The sequence below is a fragment of the Engystomops pustulosus genome, chromosome 9 (genome assembly GCF_040894005.1).
Source record: "Engystomops pustulosus chromosome 9, aEngPut4.maternal, whole genome shotgun sequence".
NCBI lineage: Eukaryota > Metazoa > Chordata > Amphibia > Anura > Leptodactylidae > Engystomops > Engystomops pustulosus.
In genome coordinates, this window is record NC_092419.1 from 68,254,519 (window position 1) to 68,272,465 (window position 17,947).

At 45.8% G+C, this 17,947-nt stretch overlaps 6 pseudogenes; all 6 read left to right on the plus strand.

Moving 5' to 3' along the window:
- Positions 1-14,888: 14,888 nt before the first annotated feature.
- Positions 14,889-15,007, plus strand: LOC140085730 (5S ribosomal RNA; annotated as a pseudogene).
- A 448-nt stretch (positions 15,008-15,455) lies between these two features.
- On the plus strand, positions 15,456-15,574 carry LOC140099374 (5S ribosomal RNA; annotated as a pseudogene).
- Positions 15,575-15,833: 259 nt separating this feature from the next.
- LOC140085731 (5S ribosomal RNA) lies at positions 15,834-15,952 on the plus strand (annotated as a pseudogene).
- A 70-nt stretch (positions 15,953-16,022) lies between these two features.
- On the plus strand, positions 16,023-16,141 carry LOC140098451 (5S ribosomal RNA; annotated as a pseudogene).
- Positions 16,142-16,967: 826 nt separating this feature from the next.
- Positions 16,968-17,086, plus strand: LOC140091743 (5S ribosomal RNA; annotated as a pseudogene).
- Positions 17,087-17,345: 259 nt separating this feature from the next.
- LOC140100780 (5S ribosomal RNA) lies at positions 17,346-17,464 on the plus strand (annotated as a pseudogene).
- The last annotated feature ends 483 nt before the right edge of the window (positions 17,465-17,947 follow it).

Genomic DNA, 17,947 nt, shown 5'->3' on the forward strand with positions numbered 1-17,947 from the left:
AAGGTTCAAATTGAACAGCTGCTGTCAACAGCCATTCTAAGCTGAATGTGCCTGCTCTCGTCAGATCGCAGCAGCAATGCAGCTTAAGGCTTGGCAAGTACCAGCATGGGAGACTGGCTGGGAATCCCAAGTTCCGTTGACCTTTTTGAACCTGAAAATTGTGTTAGTTTCTCTATGAGATAGTAAAAGAAGGTTCAAATTGAACAGCTGCTGTCAACGGCCATTCTAAGCTGAATGTGCGTGCTCTTGTCAGATCGCAGCAGCAATGCAGCTTAAGGCTTGGCAAGTACCAGCATGGGAGACTGGCTGGGAATCCCAAGTTCCGTTGACCTTTTTGAACCTGAAAATTGTGTTAGTTTCTCTATGAGATAGTAAAAGAAGGTTCAAACTGAACAGCTGCTGTCAACGGCCATTCTAAGCTGAATGTGCCTGCTCTCGTCAGATCGCAGCAGCAATGCAGCTTAAGGCTTGGCAAGTACCAGCATGGGAGACTGGCTGGGAATCCCAAGTTCCGTTGACCTTTTTGAACCTGAAAATTGTGTTAGTTTCTCTATGAGATAGTAAAAGAAGGTTCAAATTGAACAGCTGCTTTCAACAGCCATTCTAAGCTGAATGTGCCTGCTCTCGTCAGATCGCAGCAGCAATGCAGCTTAAGGCTTGGCAAGTACCAGCATGGGAGACTGGCTGGGAATCCCAAGTTCCGTTGACCTTTTTGAACCTGAAAATTGTGTTAGTTTCTCTATGAGATAGTAAAAGAAGGTTCAAATTGAACAGCTGCTGTCAACGGCCATTCTAAGCTGAATGTGCCTGCTCTCGTCAGATCGCAGCATCAATGCAGCTTAAGGCTTGGCAAGTACCAGCATGGGAGACTGGCTGGGAATCCCAAGTTCCGTTGATATTTTTAACCTGAAAATTGTGTTAGTTTCTCTATGAGATAGTAAAAGAAGGTTCAAACTGAACAGCTGCTGTCAACGGCCATTCTAAGCTGAATGTGCCTGCTCTCGTCAGATCGCAGCATCAATGCATCTTAAGGCTTGGCAAGTACCAGCATGGGAGACTGGCTGGGAATCCCAAGTTCCGTTGACCTTTTTGAACCTGAAAATTGTGTTAGTTTCTCTATGAGATAGTAAAAGAAGGTTCAAATTGAACAGCTGCTGTCAACAGCCAATCTAAGCTGAATGTGCCTGCTCTCGTCAGATCACAGCAGCAATGCAGCTTAAGGCTTGGCAAGTACCAGCATGGGAGACTGGCTGGGAATCCCAAGTTCTGTTGACCTTTTTGAACCTGAAAATTGTGTTAGTTTCTCTATGAGATAGTAAAAGAAGGTTCAAATTGAACAGCTGCTGTCAACGGCCATTCTAAGCTGAATGTGCCTGCTCTCGTCAGATCGCAGCAGCTTAAGGCTTGGCAAGTACCAGCATGGAAGACTGGCTGGGAATCCCAAGTTCCGTTGATATTTTTAACCTGAAAATTGTGTTAGTTTCTCTATGAGATAGTAAAAGAAGGTTCAAACTGAACAGCTGCTGTCAACGGCCATTCTAAGCTGAATGTGCCTGCTCTCGTCAGATCGCAGCATCAATGCAGCTTAAGGCTTGGCAAGTACCAGCATGGGAGACTGGCTGGGAATCCCAAGTTCCGTTGACCTTTTTGAACCTGAAAATTGTGTTAGTTTCTCTATGAGATAGTAAAAGAAGGTTCAAATTGAACAGCTGCTGTCAACAGCCAATCTAAGCTGAATGTGCCTGCTCTCGTCAGATCACAGCAGCAATGCAGCTTAAGGCTTGGCAAGTACCAGCATGGGAGACTGGCTGGGAATCCCAAGTTCTGTTGACCTTTTTGAACCTGAAAATTGTGTTAGTTTCTCTATGAGATAGTAAAAGAAGGTTCAAATTGAACAGCTGCTGTCAACGGCCATTCTAAGCTGAATGTGCCTGCTCTCGTCAGATCGCAGCAGCTTAAGTCTTGGCAAGTACCAGCATGGGAGACTGGCTGGGAATCCCAAGTTCCGTTGACCTTTTTGAACCTGAAAATTGTGTTAGTTTCTCTATGAGATAGTAAAAGAAGGTTCAAACTGAACAGCTGCTGTCAACGGCCATTCTAAGCTGAATGTGCCTGCTCTCGTCAGATCGCAGCAGCAATGCAGCTTAAGGCTTGGCAAGTACCAGCATGGGAGACTGGCTGGGAATCCCAAGTTCCGTTGACATTTTTGAACCTGAAAATTGTGTTAGTTTCTCTATGAGATAGAAAAAGAAGGTTCAAACTGAACAGCTGCTGTCAACGGCCATTCTAAGCTGAATGTGCCTGCTCTCGTCAGATCGCAGCATCAATGCAGCTTAAGGCTTGGCAAGTACCAGCATGGGAGACTGGCTGGGAATCCCAAGTTCCGTTCACCTTTTTGAACCTGAAAATTGTGTTAGTTTCTCTATGAGATAGTAAAAGAAGGTTCAAACTGAACAGCAGCTGTCAACGGCCATTCTAAGCTGAATGTGCCTGCTCTCGTCAGATCGCAGCAGCAATGCAGCTTAAGGCTTGGCAAGTACCAGCATGGGAGACTGGCTGGGAATCCCAAGTTCCGTTGACCTTTTTGAACCTGAAAATTGTGTTAGTTTCTCTATGAGATAGTAAAAGAAGGTTCAAATTGAACAGCTGCTGTCAACGGCCATTCTAAGCTGAATGTGCCTGCTCTCGTCAGATCGCAGCAGCAATGCAGCTTAAGGCTTGGCAAGTACCAGCATGGGAGACTGGCTGGAAATCCCAAGTTCTGTTGACCTTTTTGAACCTGAAAATTGTGTTAGTTTTTCTATGAGATAGTGAAAGAAGGTTCAAATTGAACAGCTGCTGTCAACGGCCATTCTAAGCTGAATGTGCCTGCTCTCGTCAGATCGCAGCAGCAATGCAGCTTAAGGCTTGGCAAGTACCAGCATGGGAGACTGGCTGGGAATCCCAAGTTCTGTTGACCTTTTTGAACCTGAAAATTGTGTTAGTTTCCCTATGAGATAGTAAAAGAAGGTTCAAATTGAACAGCTGCTGTCAACGGCCATTCTAAGCTGAATGTGCCTGCTCTCGTCAGATCGCAGCAGCAATGCAGCTTAAGGCTTGGCAAGTACCAGCATGGGAGACTGGCTGGGAATCCCAAGTTCCGTTGACCTTTTTGAACCTGAAAATTGTGTTAGTTTCTCTATGAGATAGTAAAAGAAGGTTCAAATTGAACAGCTGCTGTCAACGGCCATTCTAAGCTGAATGTGCCTGCTCTCGTCAGATCGCAGCAGCAATGCAGCTTAAGGCTTGGCAAGTACAAGCATGGGAGACTAGCTGGGAATCCCAAGTTCCGTTGACCTTTTTGAACCTGAAAATTGTTAGTTTCTCTGTCAAAGATGGTAAAAGAAGGTTCAAATTGAACAGCTGCTGTCAACGGCCATTCTAAGCTGAATGTGCCTGCTCTCGTCAGATCGCAGCAGCAATGCAGCTTAAGGCTTGGCAAGTACCAGCATGGGAGACTGGCTGGGAATCCCAAGTTCCGTTGACCTTTTTGAACCTGAAAATTGTGTTAGTTTCTCTATGAGATAGTAAAAGAAGGTTCAAACTGAACAGCTGCTGTCAACGGCCATTCTAAGCTGAATGTGCCTGCTCTCGTCAGATCGCAGCAGCAATGCAGCTTAAGGCTTGGCAAGTACCAGCATGGGAGACTGGCTGGGAATCCCAAGTTCCGTTGACCTTTTTGAACCTGAAAATTGTGTTAGTTTCTCTATGAGATAGTAAAAGAAGGTTCAAACTGAACAGCTGCTGTCAACGGCCATTCTAAGCTGAATGTGCCTGCTCTCGTCAGATCGAAGCATCAATGCAGCTTAAGGCTTGGCAAGTACCAGCATGGGAGACTGGCTGGGAATCCCAAGTACCGTTGACCTTTTTGAACCTGAAAATTGTGTTAGTTTCTCTATGAGATAGTAAAAGAAGGTTCAAATTGAACAGCTGCGGTCAACAGCCATTCTAAGCTGAATGTGCCTGCTCTCGTCAGATCGCAGCAGCAATGCAGCTTAAGGCTTGGCAAGTACCAGCATGGGAGACTGGCTGGGAATCCCAAGTTTTGTTGACCTTTTTGAACCTGAAAATTGTGTTAGTTTCTCTATGAGATAGTAAAAGAAGGTTCAAATTGAACAGCTGCTGTCAACGGCCATTCTAAGCTGAATGTGCCTGCTCTCGTCAGATCGCAGCAGCTTAAGGCTTGGCAAGTACCAGCATGGGAGACTGGCTGGGAATCCCAAGTTCCGTTCACCTTTTTGAACCTGAAAATTGTGTTAGTTTCTCTATGAGATAGTAAAAGAAGGTTCAAATTGAACAGCTGCTGTCAACGGCCATTCTAAGCTGAATGTGCCTGCTCTCGTCAGATCGCAGCAGCAATGCAGCTTAAGGCTTGGCAAGTACCAGCATGGGAGACTGGCTGGGAATCCCAAGTTCCGTTGACCTTTTTGAACCTGAAAATTGTGTTAGTTTCTCTATGAGATAGTAAAAGAAGGTTCAAACTGAACAGCTGCTGTCAACGGCCATTCTAAGCTGAATGTGCCTGCTCTCGTCAGATCGCAGCAGCAATGCAGCTTAAGGCTTGGCAAGTACCAGCATGGGAGACTGGCTGGGAATCCCAAGTTCCGTTGACATTTTTGAACCTGAAAATTGTGTTAGTTTCTCTATGAGATAGAAAAAGAAGGTTCAAACTGAACAGCTGCTGTCAACGGCCATTCTAAGCTAATTGTGCCTGCTCTCGTCAGATCGCAGCATCAATGCAGCTTAAGGCTTGGCAAGTACCAGCATGGGAGACTGGCTGGGAATCCCAAGTTCCGTTCACCTTTTTGAACCTGAAAATTGTGTTAGTTTCTCTATGAGATAGTAAAAGAAGGTTCAAACTGAACAGCTGCTGTCAACGGCCATTCTAAGCTGAATGTGCCTGCTCTCGTCAGATTGCAGCAGCAATGCAGCTTAAGGCTTGGCAAGTACCAGCATGGGAGACTGGCTGGGAATCCCAAGTTTCGTTGACCTTTTTGAACCTGAAAATTGTGTTAGTTTCTCTATGAGATAGTAAAAGAAAGTAGAAATTAGGCAGCTGCTGTCAACGGCCATTCTAAGCTGAATGTGCCTGCTCTCGTTAGATCGCAGCAGCAATGCAGCTTAAGGCTTGGCAAGTACCAGCATGGGAGACTGGCTGGGAATCCCAAGTTCTGCTGACCTTTTTGAACCTGAAAATTGTTAGTTTCTCTGTCAAAGATAGTAAAAGAAGGTTCAAATTGAACAGCTGCTGTCAACGGCCATTCTAAGCTGAATGTGCCTGCTCTCGTCAGATGGCAGCAGCAATGCAGCTTAAGGCTTGGCAAGTACCAGCATGGGAGACTGGCTGGGAATCCCAAGTTCCGTTGACCTTTTTGAACCTGAAAATTGTGTTAGTTTCTCTATGAGATAGTAAAAGAAGGTTCAAATTGAACAGCTGCTGTCAACGGCCATTCTAAGCTGAATGTGCCTGCTCTCGTCAGATCGCAGCAGCTTAAGTCTTGGCAAGTACCAGCATGGGAGACTGGCTGGGAATCCCAAGTTCCGTTGACCTTTTTGAACCTGAAAATTGTGTTAGTTTCTCTATGAGATAGTAAAAGAAGGTTCAAACTGAACAGCTGCTGTCAACGGCCATTCTAAGCTGAATGTGCCTGCTCTCGTCAGATCGCAGCAGCAATGCAGCTTAAGGCTTGGCAAGTACCAGCATGGGAGACTGGCTGGGAATCCCAAGTTCCGTTCACCTTTTTGAACCTGAAAATTGTGTTAGTTTCTCTATGAGATAGTAAAAGAAGGTTCAAACTGAACAGCTGCTGTCAACGGCCATTCTAAGCTGAATGTGCCTGCTCTCGTCAGATCGCAGCAGCAATGCAGCTTAAGGCTTGGCAAATACCAGCATGGGAGACTGGCTGGGAATCCCAAGTTCCGTTGACCTTTTTGAACCTGAAAATTGTGTTAGTTTCTCTATGAGATAGTAAAAGAAGGTTCAAATTGAACAGCTGCTGTCAACGGCCATTCTAAGCTGAATGTGCCTGCTCTCGTCAGATCGCAGCAGCAATGCAGCTTAAGGCTTGGCAAGTACCAGCATGGGAGACTGGCTGGAAATCCCAAGTTCTGTTGACCTTTTTGAACCTGAAAATTGTGTTAGTTTTTCTATGAGATAGTGAAAGAAGGTTCAAATTGAACAGCTGCTGTCAACGGCCATTCTAAGCTGAATGTGCCTGCTCTCGTCAGATCGCAGCAGCAATGCAGCTTAAGGCTTGGCAAGTACCAGCATGGGAGACTGGCTGGGAATCCCAACTTCTGTTGACCTTTTTGAACCTGAAAATTGTGTTAGTTTCCCTATGAGATAGTAAAAGAAGGTTCAAATTGAACAGCTGCTGTCAACGGCCATTCTAAGCTGAATGTGCCTGCTCTCGTCAGATCGCAGCAGCAATGCAGCTTAAGGCTTGGCAAGTACCAGCATGGGAGACTGGCTGGGAATCCCAAGTTCCGTTGACCTTTTTGAACCTGAAAATTGTGTTAGTTTCTCTATGAGATAGTAAAAGAAGGTTCAAATTGAACAGCTGCTGTCAACGGCCATTCTAAGCTGAATGTGCCTGCTCTCGTCAGATCGCAGCAGCAATGCAGCTTAAGGCTTGGCAAGTACAAGCATGGGAGACTAGCTGGGAATCCCAAGTTCCGTTGACCTTTTTGAACCTGAAAATTGTTAGTTTCTCTGTCAAAGATGGTAAAAGAAGGTTCAAATTGAACAGCTGCTGTCAACGGCCATTCTAAGCTGAATGTGCCTGCTCTCGTCAGATCGCAGCAGCAATGCAGCTTAAGGCTTGGCAAGTACCAGCATGGGAGACTGGCTGGGAATCCCAAGTTCCGTTGACCTTTTTGAACCTGAAAATTGTGTTAGTTTCTCTATGAGATAGTAAAAGAAGGTTCAAACTGAACAGCTGCTGTCAACGGCCATTCTAAGCTGAATGTGCCTGCTCTCGTCAGATCGCAGCAGCAATGCAGCTTAAGGCTTGGCAAGTACCAGCATGGGAGACTGGCTGGGAATCCCAAGTTCCGTTGACCTTTTTGAACCTGAAAATTGTGTTAGTTTCTCTATGAGATAGTAAAAGAAGGTTCAAACTGAACAGCTGCTGTCAACGGCCATTCTAAGCTGAATGTGCCTGCTCTCGTCAGATCGCAGCATCAATGCAGCTTAAGGCTTGGCAAGTACCAGCATGGGAGACTGGCTGGGAATCCCAAGTACCGTTGACCTTTTTGAACCTGAAAATTGTGTTAGTTTCTCTATGAGATAGTAAAAGAAGGTTCAAATTGAACAGCTGCGGTCAACAGCCATTCTAAGCTGAATGTGCCTGCTCTCGTCAGATCGCAGCAGCTTAAGGCTTGGCAAGTACCAGCATGGGAGACTGGCTGGGAATCCCAAGTTCCGTTCACCTTTTTGAACCTGAAAATTGTGTTAGTTTCTCTATGAGATAGTAAAAGAAGGTTCAAATTGAACAGCTGCTGTCAACGGCCATTCTAAGCTGAATGTGCCTGCTCTCGTCAGATCGCAGCAGCAATGCAGCTTAAGGCTTGGCAAGTACCAGCATGGGAGACTGGCTGGGAATCCCAAGTTCCGTTGACCTTTTTGAACCTGAAAATTGTGTTAGTTTCTCTATGAGATAGTAAAAGAAGGTTCAAACTGAACAGCTGCTGTCAACGGCCATTCTAAGCTGAATGTGCCTGCTCTCGTCAGATCGCAGCAGCAATGCAGCTTAAGGCTTGGCAAGTACCAGCATGGGAGACTGGCTGGGAATCCCAAGTTCCGTTGACATTTTTGAACCTGAAAATTGTGTTAGTTTCTCTATGAGATAGAAAAAGAAGGTTCAAACTGAACAGCTGCTGTCAACGGCCATTCTAAGCTAATTGTGCCTGCTCTCGTCAGATCGCAGCATCAATGCAGCTTAAGGCTTGGCAAGTACCAGCATGGGAGACTGGCTGGGAATCCCAAGTTCCGTTCACCTTTTTGAACCTGAAAATTGTGTTAGTTTCTCTATGAGATAGTAAAAGAAGGTTCAAACTGAACAGCTGCTGTCAACGGCCATTCTAAGCTGAATGTGCCTGCTCTCGTCAGATTGCAGCAGCAATGCAGCTTAAGGCTTGGCAAGTACCAGCATGGGAGACTGGCTGGGAATCCCAAGTTTCGTTGACCTTTTTGAACCTGAAAATTGTGTTAGTTTCTCTATGAGATAGTAAAAGAAAGTAGAAATTAGGCAGCTGCTGTCAACGGCCATTCTAAGCTGAATGTGCCTGCTCTCGTTAGATCGCAGCAGCAATGCAGCTTAAGGCTTGGCAAGTACCAGCATGGGAGACTGGCTGGGAATCCCAAGTTCTGCTGACCTTTTTGAACCTGAAAATTGTTAGTTTCTCTGTCAAAGATAGTAAAAGAAGGTTCAAATTGAACAGCTGCTGTCAACGGCCATTCTAAGCTGAATGTGCCTGCTCTCGTCAGATGGCAGCAGCAATGCAGCTTAAGGCTTGGCAAGTACCAGCATGGGAGACTGGCTGGGAATCCCAAGTTCCGTTGACCTTTTTGAACCTGAAAATTGTGTTAGTTTCTCTATGAGATAGTAAAAGAAGGTTCAAATTGAACAGCTGCTGTCAACGGCCATTCTAAGCTGAATGTGCCTGCTCTCGTCAGATTGCAGCAGCAATGCAGCTTAAGGCTTGGCAAGTACCAGCATGGGAGACTGGCTGGGAATCCCAAGTTCCGTTGACCTTTTTAAACCTGAAAATTGTGTTAGTTTCTCTATGAGATAGTAAAAGAAGGTTCAAATTGAACAGCTGCTGTCAACAGCCAATCTAAGCTGAATGTGCCTGCTCTCGTCAGATCGCAGCAGCAATGCAGCTTAAGGCTTGGCAAGTACCAGCATGGGAGACTGGCTGGGAATCCCAAGTTCTGTTGACCTTTTTGAACCTGAAAATTGTGTTAGTTTCTCTATGAGATAGTAAAAGAAGGTTCAAATTGAACAGCTGCTGTCAACGGCCATTCTAAGCTGAATGTGCCTGCTCTCGTCAGATCGCAGCAGCTTAAGGCTTGGCAAGTACCAGCATGGGAGACTGGCTGGGAATCCCAAGTTCCGTTGACCTTTTTGAACCTGAAAATTGTGTTAGTTTCTCTATGAGATAGTAAAAGAAGGTTCAAACTGCACAGCTGCTGTCAACGGCCATTCTAAGCTGAATGTGCCTGCTCTCGTCAGATCGCAGCAGCAATGCAGCTTAAGGCTTGGCAAGTACCAGCTTGGGAGACTGGCTGGGAATCCCAAGTTCCGTTGACCTTTTTGAACCTGAAAATTGTGTTAGTTTCTCTATGAGATAGTAAAAGAAGGTTCAAACTGAACAGCTGCTGTCAACGGCCATTCTAAGCTGAATGTGCCTGCTCTCGTCAGATCGCAGCAGCAATGCAGCTTAAGGCTTGGCAAGTACCAGCATGGGAGACTGGCTGGGAATCCCAAGTTTCGTTGACCTTTTTGAACCTGTAAATTGTGTTAGTTTCTCTATGAGATAGTAAAAGAAAGTAGAAATTAGGCAGCTGCTGTCAACGGCTATTCTAAGCTGAATGTGCCTGCTCTCGTCAGATCGCAGCAGCAATGCAGCTTAAGGCTTGGCAAGTACCAGCATGGGAGACTGGCTGGGAATCCCAAGTTCTGCTGACCTTTTTGAACCTGAAAATTGTTAGTTTCTCTGTCAAAGATGGTAAAAGAAGGTTCAAATTGAACAGCTGCTGTCAACGGCCATTCTAAGCTGAATGTGCCTGCTCTCGTCAGATGGCAGCAGCAATGCAGCTTAAGGCTTGGCAAGTACCAGCATGGGAGACTGGCTGGGAATCCCAAGTTCCGTTGACCTTTTTGAACCTGAAAATTGTGTTAGTTTCTCTTTGAGATAGTAAAAGAAGGTTCAAATTGAACAGCTGCTGTCAACGGCCATTCTAAGCTGAATGTGCCTGCTCTCGTCAGATCGCAGCAGCAATGCAGCTTAAGGCTTGGCAAGTACCAGCATGGGAGACTGGCTGGGAATCCCAAGTTCTGTTGACCTTTTTGAACCTGAAAATTGTGTTAGTTTCTCTATGAGATAGTAAAAGAAGGTTCAAATTGAACAGCTGCTGTCAACGGCCATTCTAAGCTGAATGTGCCTGCTCTCGTCAGATCGCAGCAGCAATGCAGCTTAAGGCTTGGCAAGTACCAGCATGGGAGACTGGCTGGGAATCCCAAGTTCTGTTGACCTTTGTGAACCTGAAAATTGTGTTAGTTTCTCTATGAGATAGTAAAAGAAGGTTCAAATTGAACAGCTGCTGTCAACGGCCATTCTAAGCTGAATGTGCGTGCTCTTGTCGGATCACAGCAGCGATGCGGCTTAAGGCTTGGCAAGTACCAGCATGGGAGACTGGCTGCGAATTCCAAGTTCCGTTGACCTTTTTGAACCTGAAAATTGTGTTAGTTTCTCTATGAGATAGTAAAAGAAGGTTCAAACTGAACAGCTGCTGTCAACGGCCATTCTAAGCTGAATGTGCCTGCTCTCGTCAGATCGCAGCAGCAATGCAGCTTAAGGCTTGGCAAGTACCAGCATGGGAGACTGGCTGGGAATCCCAAGTTCCGTTGACCTTTTTGAACCTGAAAATTGTGTTAGTTTCTCTATGAGATAGTAAAAGAAGGTTCAAATTGAACAGCTGCTGTCAACGGCCATTCTAAGCTGAATGTGCCTGCTCTCGTCAGATTGCAGCAGCAATGCAGCTTAAGGCTTGGCAAGTACCAGCATGGGAGACTGGCTGGGAATCCCAAGTTCCGTTGACCTTTTTGAACCTGAAAATTGTGTTAGTTTATCTATGAGATAGTAAAAGAAGGTTCAAATTGAACAGCTGCTGTCAACAGCCAATCTAAGCTGAATGTGCCTGCTCTCGTCAGATCGCAGCAGCAATGCAGCTTAAGGCTTGGCAAGTACCAGCATGGGAGACTGGCTGGGAATCCCAAGTTCTGTTGACCTTTTTGAACCTGAAAATTGTGTTAGTTTCTCTATGAGATAGTAAAAGAAGGTTCAAATTGAACAGCTGCTGTCAACGGCCATTCTAAGCTGAATGTGCCTGCTCTCGTCAGATCGCAGCAGCTTAAGGCTTGGCAAGTACCAGCATGGGAGACTGGCTGGGAATCCCAAGTTCCGTTGACCTTTTTGAACCTGAAAATTGTGTTAGTTTCTCTATGAGATAGTAAAAGAAGGTTCAAACTGAACAGCTGCTGTCAACGGCCATTCTAAGCTGAATGTGCCTGCTCTCGTCAGATCGCAGCAGCAATGCAGCTTAAGGCTTGGCAAGTACCAGCATGGGAGACTGGCTGGGAATCCCAAGTTCCGTTGACCTTTTTGAACCTGAAAATTGTGTTAGTTTCTCTATGAGATAGTAAAAGAAGGTTCAAACTGAACAGCTGCTGTCAACGGCCATTCTAAGCTGAATGTGCCTGCTCTCGTCAGATCGCAGCAGCAATGCAGCTTAAGGCTTGGCAAGTACCAGCATGGGAGACTGGCTGGGAATCCCAAGTTTCGTTGACCTTTTTGAACCTGAAAATTGTGTTAGTTTCTCTATGAGATAGTAAAAGAAAGTAGAAATTAGGCAGCTGCTGTCAACGGCCATTCTAAGCTGAATGTGCCTGCTCTCGTTAGATCGCAGCAGTAATGCAGCTTAAGGCTTGGCAAGTACCAGCATGGGAGACTGGCTGGGAATCCCAAGGTCTGCTGACCTTTTTGAACCTGAAAATTGTTAGTTTCTCTGTCAAAGATGGTAAAAGAAGGTTCAAATTGAACAGCTGCTGTCAACGGCCATTCTAAGCTGAATGTGCCTGCTCTCGTCAGATGGCAGCAGCAATGCAGCTTAAGGCTTGGCAAGTACCAGCATGGGAGACTAGCTGGGAATCCCAAGTTCCGTTGACCTTTTTGAACCTGAAAATTGTGTTAGTTTCTCTATGAGATAGTAAAAGAAGGTTCAAATTGAACAGCTGCTGTCAACGGCCATTCTAAGCTGAATGTGCCTGCTCTCGTCAGATCGCAGCAGCAATGCAGCTTAAGGCTTGGCAAGTACCAGCATGGGAGACTGGCTGGGAATCCCAAGTTCCGTTGACTTTTTTGAACCTGAAAATTGTTAGTTTCTCTGTTAAAGATGGTAAAAGAAGGTTCAAATTGAACAGCTGCTGTCAACGGCCATTCTAAGCTGAATGTGCCTGCTCTCGTCAGATCGCAGCAGCAATGCAGCTTAAGGCTTGGCAAGTACCAGCATGGGAGACTGGCTGGGAATCCCAAGTTCCGTTGACCTTTTTGAACCTGAAAATTGTGTTAGTTTCTCTATGAGATAGTAAAAGAAGGTTCAAACTGAACAGCTGCTGTCAACGGCCATTCTAAGCTGAATGTGCCTGCTCTCGTCAGATCGCAGCAGCAATGCAGCTTAAGGCTTGGCAAGTACCAGCATGGGAGACTGGCTGGGAATCCCAAGTTCCGTTGACCTTTTTGAACCTGAAAATTGTGTTAGTTTATCTATGAGATAGTAAAAGAAGGTTCAAATTGAACAGCTGCTGTCAACAGCCAATCTAAGCTGAATGTGCCTGCTCTCGTCAGATCGCAGCAGCAATGCAGCTTAAGGCTTGGCAAGTACCAGCATGGGAGACTGGCTGGGAATCCCAAGTTCTGTTGACCTTTTTGAACCTGAAAATTGTGTTAGTTTCTCTATGAGATAGTAAAAGAAGGTTCAAATTGAACAGCTGCTGTCAACGGCCATTCTAAGCTGAATGTGCCTGCTCTCGTCAGATCGCAGCAGCTTAAGGCTTGGCAAGTACCAGCATGGGAGACTGGCTGGGAATCCCAAGTTCCGTTGACCTTTTTGAACCTGAAAATTGTGTTAGTTTCTCTATGAGATAGTAAAAGAAGGTTCAAACTGAACAGCTGCTGTCAACGGCCATTCTAAGCTGAATGTGCCTGCTCTCGTCAGATCGCAGCAGCAATGCAGCTTAAGGCTTGGCAAGTACCAGCATGGGAGACTGGCTGGGAATCCCAAGTTCCGTTGACCTTTTTGAACCTGAAAATTGTGTTAGTTTCTCTATGAGATAGTAAAAGAAGGTTCAAACTGAACAGCTGCTGTCAACGGCCATTCTAAGCTGAATGTGCCTGCTCTCGTCAGATCGCAGCAGCAATGCAGCTTAAGGCTTGGCAAGTACCAGCATGGGAGACTGGCTGGGAATCCCAAGTTTCGTTGACCTTTTTGAACCTGAAAATTGTGTTAGTTTCTCTATGAGATAGTAAAAGAAAGTAGAAATTAGGCAGCTGCTGTCAACGGCCATTCTAAGCTGAATGTGCCTGCTCTCGTTAGATCGCAGCAGTAATGCAGCTTAAGGCTTGGCAAGTACCAGCATGGGAGACTGGCTGGGAATCCCAAGGTCTGCTGACCTTTTTGAACCTGAAAATTGTTAGTTTCTCTGTCAAAGATGGTAAAAGAAGGTTCAAATTGAACAGCTGCTGTCAACGGCCATTCTAAGCTGAATGTGCCTGCTCTCGTCAGATGGCAGCAGCAATGCAGCTTAAGGCTTGGCAAGTACCAGCATGGGAGACTAGCTGGGAATCCCAAGTTCCGTTGACCTTTTTGAACCTGAAAATTGTGTTAGTTTCTCTATGAGATAGTAAAAGAAGGTTCAAATTGAACAGCTGCTGTCAACGGCCATTCTAAGCTGAATGTGCCTGCTCTCGTCAGATCGCAGCAGCAATGCAGCTTAAGGCTTGGCAAGTACCAGCATGGGAGACTGGCTGGGAATCCCAAGTTCCGTTGACCTTTTTGAACCTGAAAATTGTTAGTTTCTCTGTTAAAGATGGTAAAAGAAGGTTCAAATTGAACAGCTGCTGTCAACGGCCATTCTAAGCTGAATGTGCCTGCTCTCGTCAGATCGCAGCAGCAATGCAGCTTAAGGCTTGGCAAGTACCAGCATGGGAGACTGGCTGGGAATCCCAAGTTCCGTTGACCTTTTTGAACCTGAAAATTGTGTTAGTTTCTCTATGAGATAGTAAAAGAAGGTTCAAACTGAACAGCTGCTGTCAACGGCCATTCTAAGCTGAATGTGCCTGCTCTCGTCAGATCGCAGCAGCAATGCAGCTTAAGGCTTGGCAAGTACCAGCATGGGAGACTGGCTGGGAATCCCAAGTTCCGTTGACCTTTTTGAACCTGAAAATTGTGTTAGTTTCTCTATGAGATAGTAAAAGAAGGTTCAAATTGAACAGCTGCTGTCAACAGCCATTCTAAGCTGAATGTGCCTGCTCTCGTCAGATCGCAGCAGCAATGCAGCTTAAGGCTTGGCAAGTACCAGCATGGGAGACTGGCTGGGAATCCCAAGTTCTGTTGACCTTTTTGAACCTGAAAATTGTGTTAGTTTCTCTATGAGATAGTAAAAGAAGGTTCAAATTGAACAGCTGCTGTCAACGGCCATTCTAAGCTGAATGTGCCTGCTCTCGTCAGATCGCAGCAGCAATGCAGCTTAAGGCTTGGCAAGTACCAGCATGGGAGACTGGCTGGGAATCCCAAGTTCTGTTGACCTTTTTGAACCTGAAAATTGTGTTAGTTTCTCTATGAGATAGTAAAAGAAGGTTCAAATTGAACAGCTGCTGTCAACGGCCATTCTAAGCTGAATGTGCGTGCTCTTGTCGGATCACAGCAGCGATGCGGCTTAAGGCTTGGCAAGTACCAGAATGGGAGACTGGCTGCGAATTCCAAGTTCCGTTGACCTTTTAGAACCTGAAAATTGTGTTAGTTTCTCTATGAGATAGTAAAAGAAGGTTCAAACTGAACAGCTGCTGTCAACGGCCATTCTAAGCTGAATGTGCCTGCTCTCGTCAGATCGCAGCATCAATGCAGCTTAAGGCTTGGCAAGTACCAGCATGGGAGACTGGCTGGGAATCCCAAGTTCTGTTGACCTTTTTGAACCTGAAAATTGTTAGTTTCTCTGTCAAAGATGGTAAAAGAAGGTTCAAATTGAACAGCTGCTGTCAACGGCCATTTTAAGCTGAATGTGCCTGCTCTCGTCAAATCGCAGCAGCAATGCAGCTTAAGGCTTGGCAAGTACCAGCATGGGAGACTGGCTGGGAATCCCAAGTTCCGTTGACCTTTTTGAACCTGAAAATTGTGTTAGTTTCTCTATGAGATAGTAAAAGAAGGTTCAAATTGAACAGCTGCTGTCAACGGCCATTCTAAGCTGAATGTGCGTGCTCTTGTCGGATCACAGCAGCGATGCGGCGTAAGGCTTGGCAAGTACCAGCATGGGAGACTGGCTGCGAATCCCAAGTTCTGTTGACCTTTTTGAACCTGAAAATTGTTAGTTTCTCTGTCAAAGATGGTAAAAGAAGGTTCAAATTGAACAGCTGCTGTCAACGGCCATTCTAAGCTGAATGTGCCTGCTCTCGTCAGATCGCAGCAGCAATGCAGCTTAAGGCTTGGCAAGTACCAGCATGGGAGACTGCCTGGGAATCCCAAGTTCCGTTGACCTTTTTGAACCTGAAAATTGTGTTAGTTTCTCTATGAGATAGTAAAAGAAGGTTCAAATTGAAAAGCTGCTGTCAACGGCCATTCTAAGCTGAATATGCGTGCTCTTGTCGGATCACAGCAGCGATGCGGCTTAAGGCTTGGCAAGTACCAGCATGGGAGACTGGCTGCGAATTCCAAGTTCCGTTGACATTTTTGAACCTGAAAATTGTGTTAGTTTCTCTATGAGATAGTAAAAGAAGGTTCAAACTGAACAGCTGCTGTCAACGGCCATTCTAAGCTGAATGTGCCTGCTCTCGTCAGATCGCAGCATCAATGCAGCTTAAGGCTTGGCAAGTACCAGCATGGGAGACTGGCTGGGAATCCCAAGTTCTGTTGACCTTTTTGAACCTGAAAATTGTTAGTTTCTCTGTCAAAGATGGTAAAAGAAGGTTCAAATTGAACAGCTGCTGTCAACGGCCATTCTAAGCTGAATGTGCCTGCTCTCGTCAAATCGCAGCAGCAATGCAGCTTAAGGCTTGGCAAGTACCAGCATGGGAGACTGGCTGCGAATCCCAAGTTCCGTTGACCTTTTTGAACCTGAAAATTGTGTTAGTTTCTCTATGAGATAGTAAAAGAAGGTTCAAATTGAACAGCTGCTGTCAACGGCCATTCTAAGCTGAATGTGCGTGCTCTTGTCGGATCACAGCAGCGATGCGGCGTAAGGCTTGGCAAGTACCAGCATGGGAGACTGGCTGCGAATCCCAAGTTCTGTTGACCTTTTTGAACCTGAAAATTGTTAGTTTCTCTGTCAAAGATGGTAAAAGAAGGTTCAAATTGAACAGCTGCTGTCAACGGCCATTCTAAGCTGAATGTTCCTGCTCTCGTCAGATCGCAGCAGCAATGCAGCTTAAGGCTTGGCAAGTACCAGCATGGGAGACTGGCTGGGAATCCCAAGTTCCTTTGACCTTTTTGAACCTGAAAATTGTGTTAGTTTCTCTATGAGATAGTAAAAGAAGGTTCAAATTGAACAGCTGCTGTCAACGGCCATTCTAAGCTGAATGTGCGTGCTCTTGTCGGATCACAGCAGCGATGCGGCTTAAGGCTTGGCAAGTACCAGCATGGGAGACTGGCTGCGAATTCCAAGTTCTGTTGACCTTTTTGAACCTGAAAATTGTGTTAGTTTCTCTATGAGATAGTAAAAGAAGGTTCAAACTGAACAGCTGCTGTCAACGGCCATTCTAAGCTGAATGTGCCTGCTCTCGTCAGATCGCAGCATCAATGCAGCTTAAGGCTTGGCAAATACCAGCATGGGAGACTGGCTGGGAATCCCAAGTTCTGTTGAACTTTTTGGACCTGAAAATTGTTAGTTTCTCTGTCAAAGATGGTAAAAGAAGGTTCAAATTGAACAGCTGCTGTCAACGGCCATTCTAAGCTGAATGTGCCTGCTCTCGTCAAATCGCAGCAGCAATGCAGCTTAAGGCTTGGCAAGTACCAGCATGGGAGACTGGCTGGGAATCCCAAGTTCCGTTGACCTTTTTGAACCTGAAAATTGTGTTAGTTTCTCTATGAGATAGTAAAAGAAGGTTCAAATTGAACAGCTGCTGTCAACGGCCATTCTAAGCTGAATGTGCGTGCTCTTGTCGGATCACAGCAGCGATGCGGCGTAAGGCTTGGCAAGTACCAGCATGGGAGACTGGCTGCGAATCCCAAGTTCTGTTGACCTTTTTGAACCTTAAAATTGTTAGTTTCTCTGTCAAAGATGGTAAAAGAAGGTTCAAATTGAACAGCTGCTGTCAACGGCCATTCTAAGCTGAATGTGCCTGCTCTCGTCAGATCGCAGCAGCAATGCAGCTTAAGGCTTGGCAAGTACCAGCATGGGAGACTGGCTGGGAATCCCAAGTTCCGTTGACCTTTTTGAACCTGAAAATTGTGTTAGTTTCTCTATGAGATAGTAAAAGAAGGTTCAAATTGAACAGCTGCTGTCAACGGCCATTCTAAGCTGAATGTGCGTGCTCTTGTCGGATCACAGCAGCGATGCGGCTTAAGGCTTGGCAAGTACCAGCATGGGAGACTGGCTGCGAAGGGTTGGCAAGTACCAGCATGGGAGACTGGCTGGGAATCCCAAGTTCTGTTGACCTTTTTGAACCTGAAAATTGTTAGTTTCTCTGTCAAAGATGGTAAAAGAAGGTTCAAATTGAACAGCTGCTGTCAACGGCCATTTTAAGCTGAATGTGCCTGCTCTCGTCAAATCGCAGCAGCAATGCAGCTAAAGGCTTGGCAAGTACCAGCATGGGAGACTGGCTGGGAATCCCAAGTTCCGTTGACCTTTTTGAACCTGATAATTGTGTTAGTTTCTCTATGAGATAGTAAAAGAAGGTTCAAATTGAACAGCTG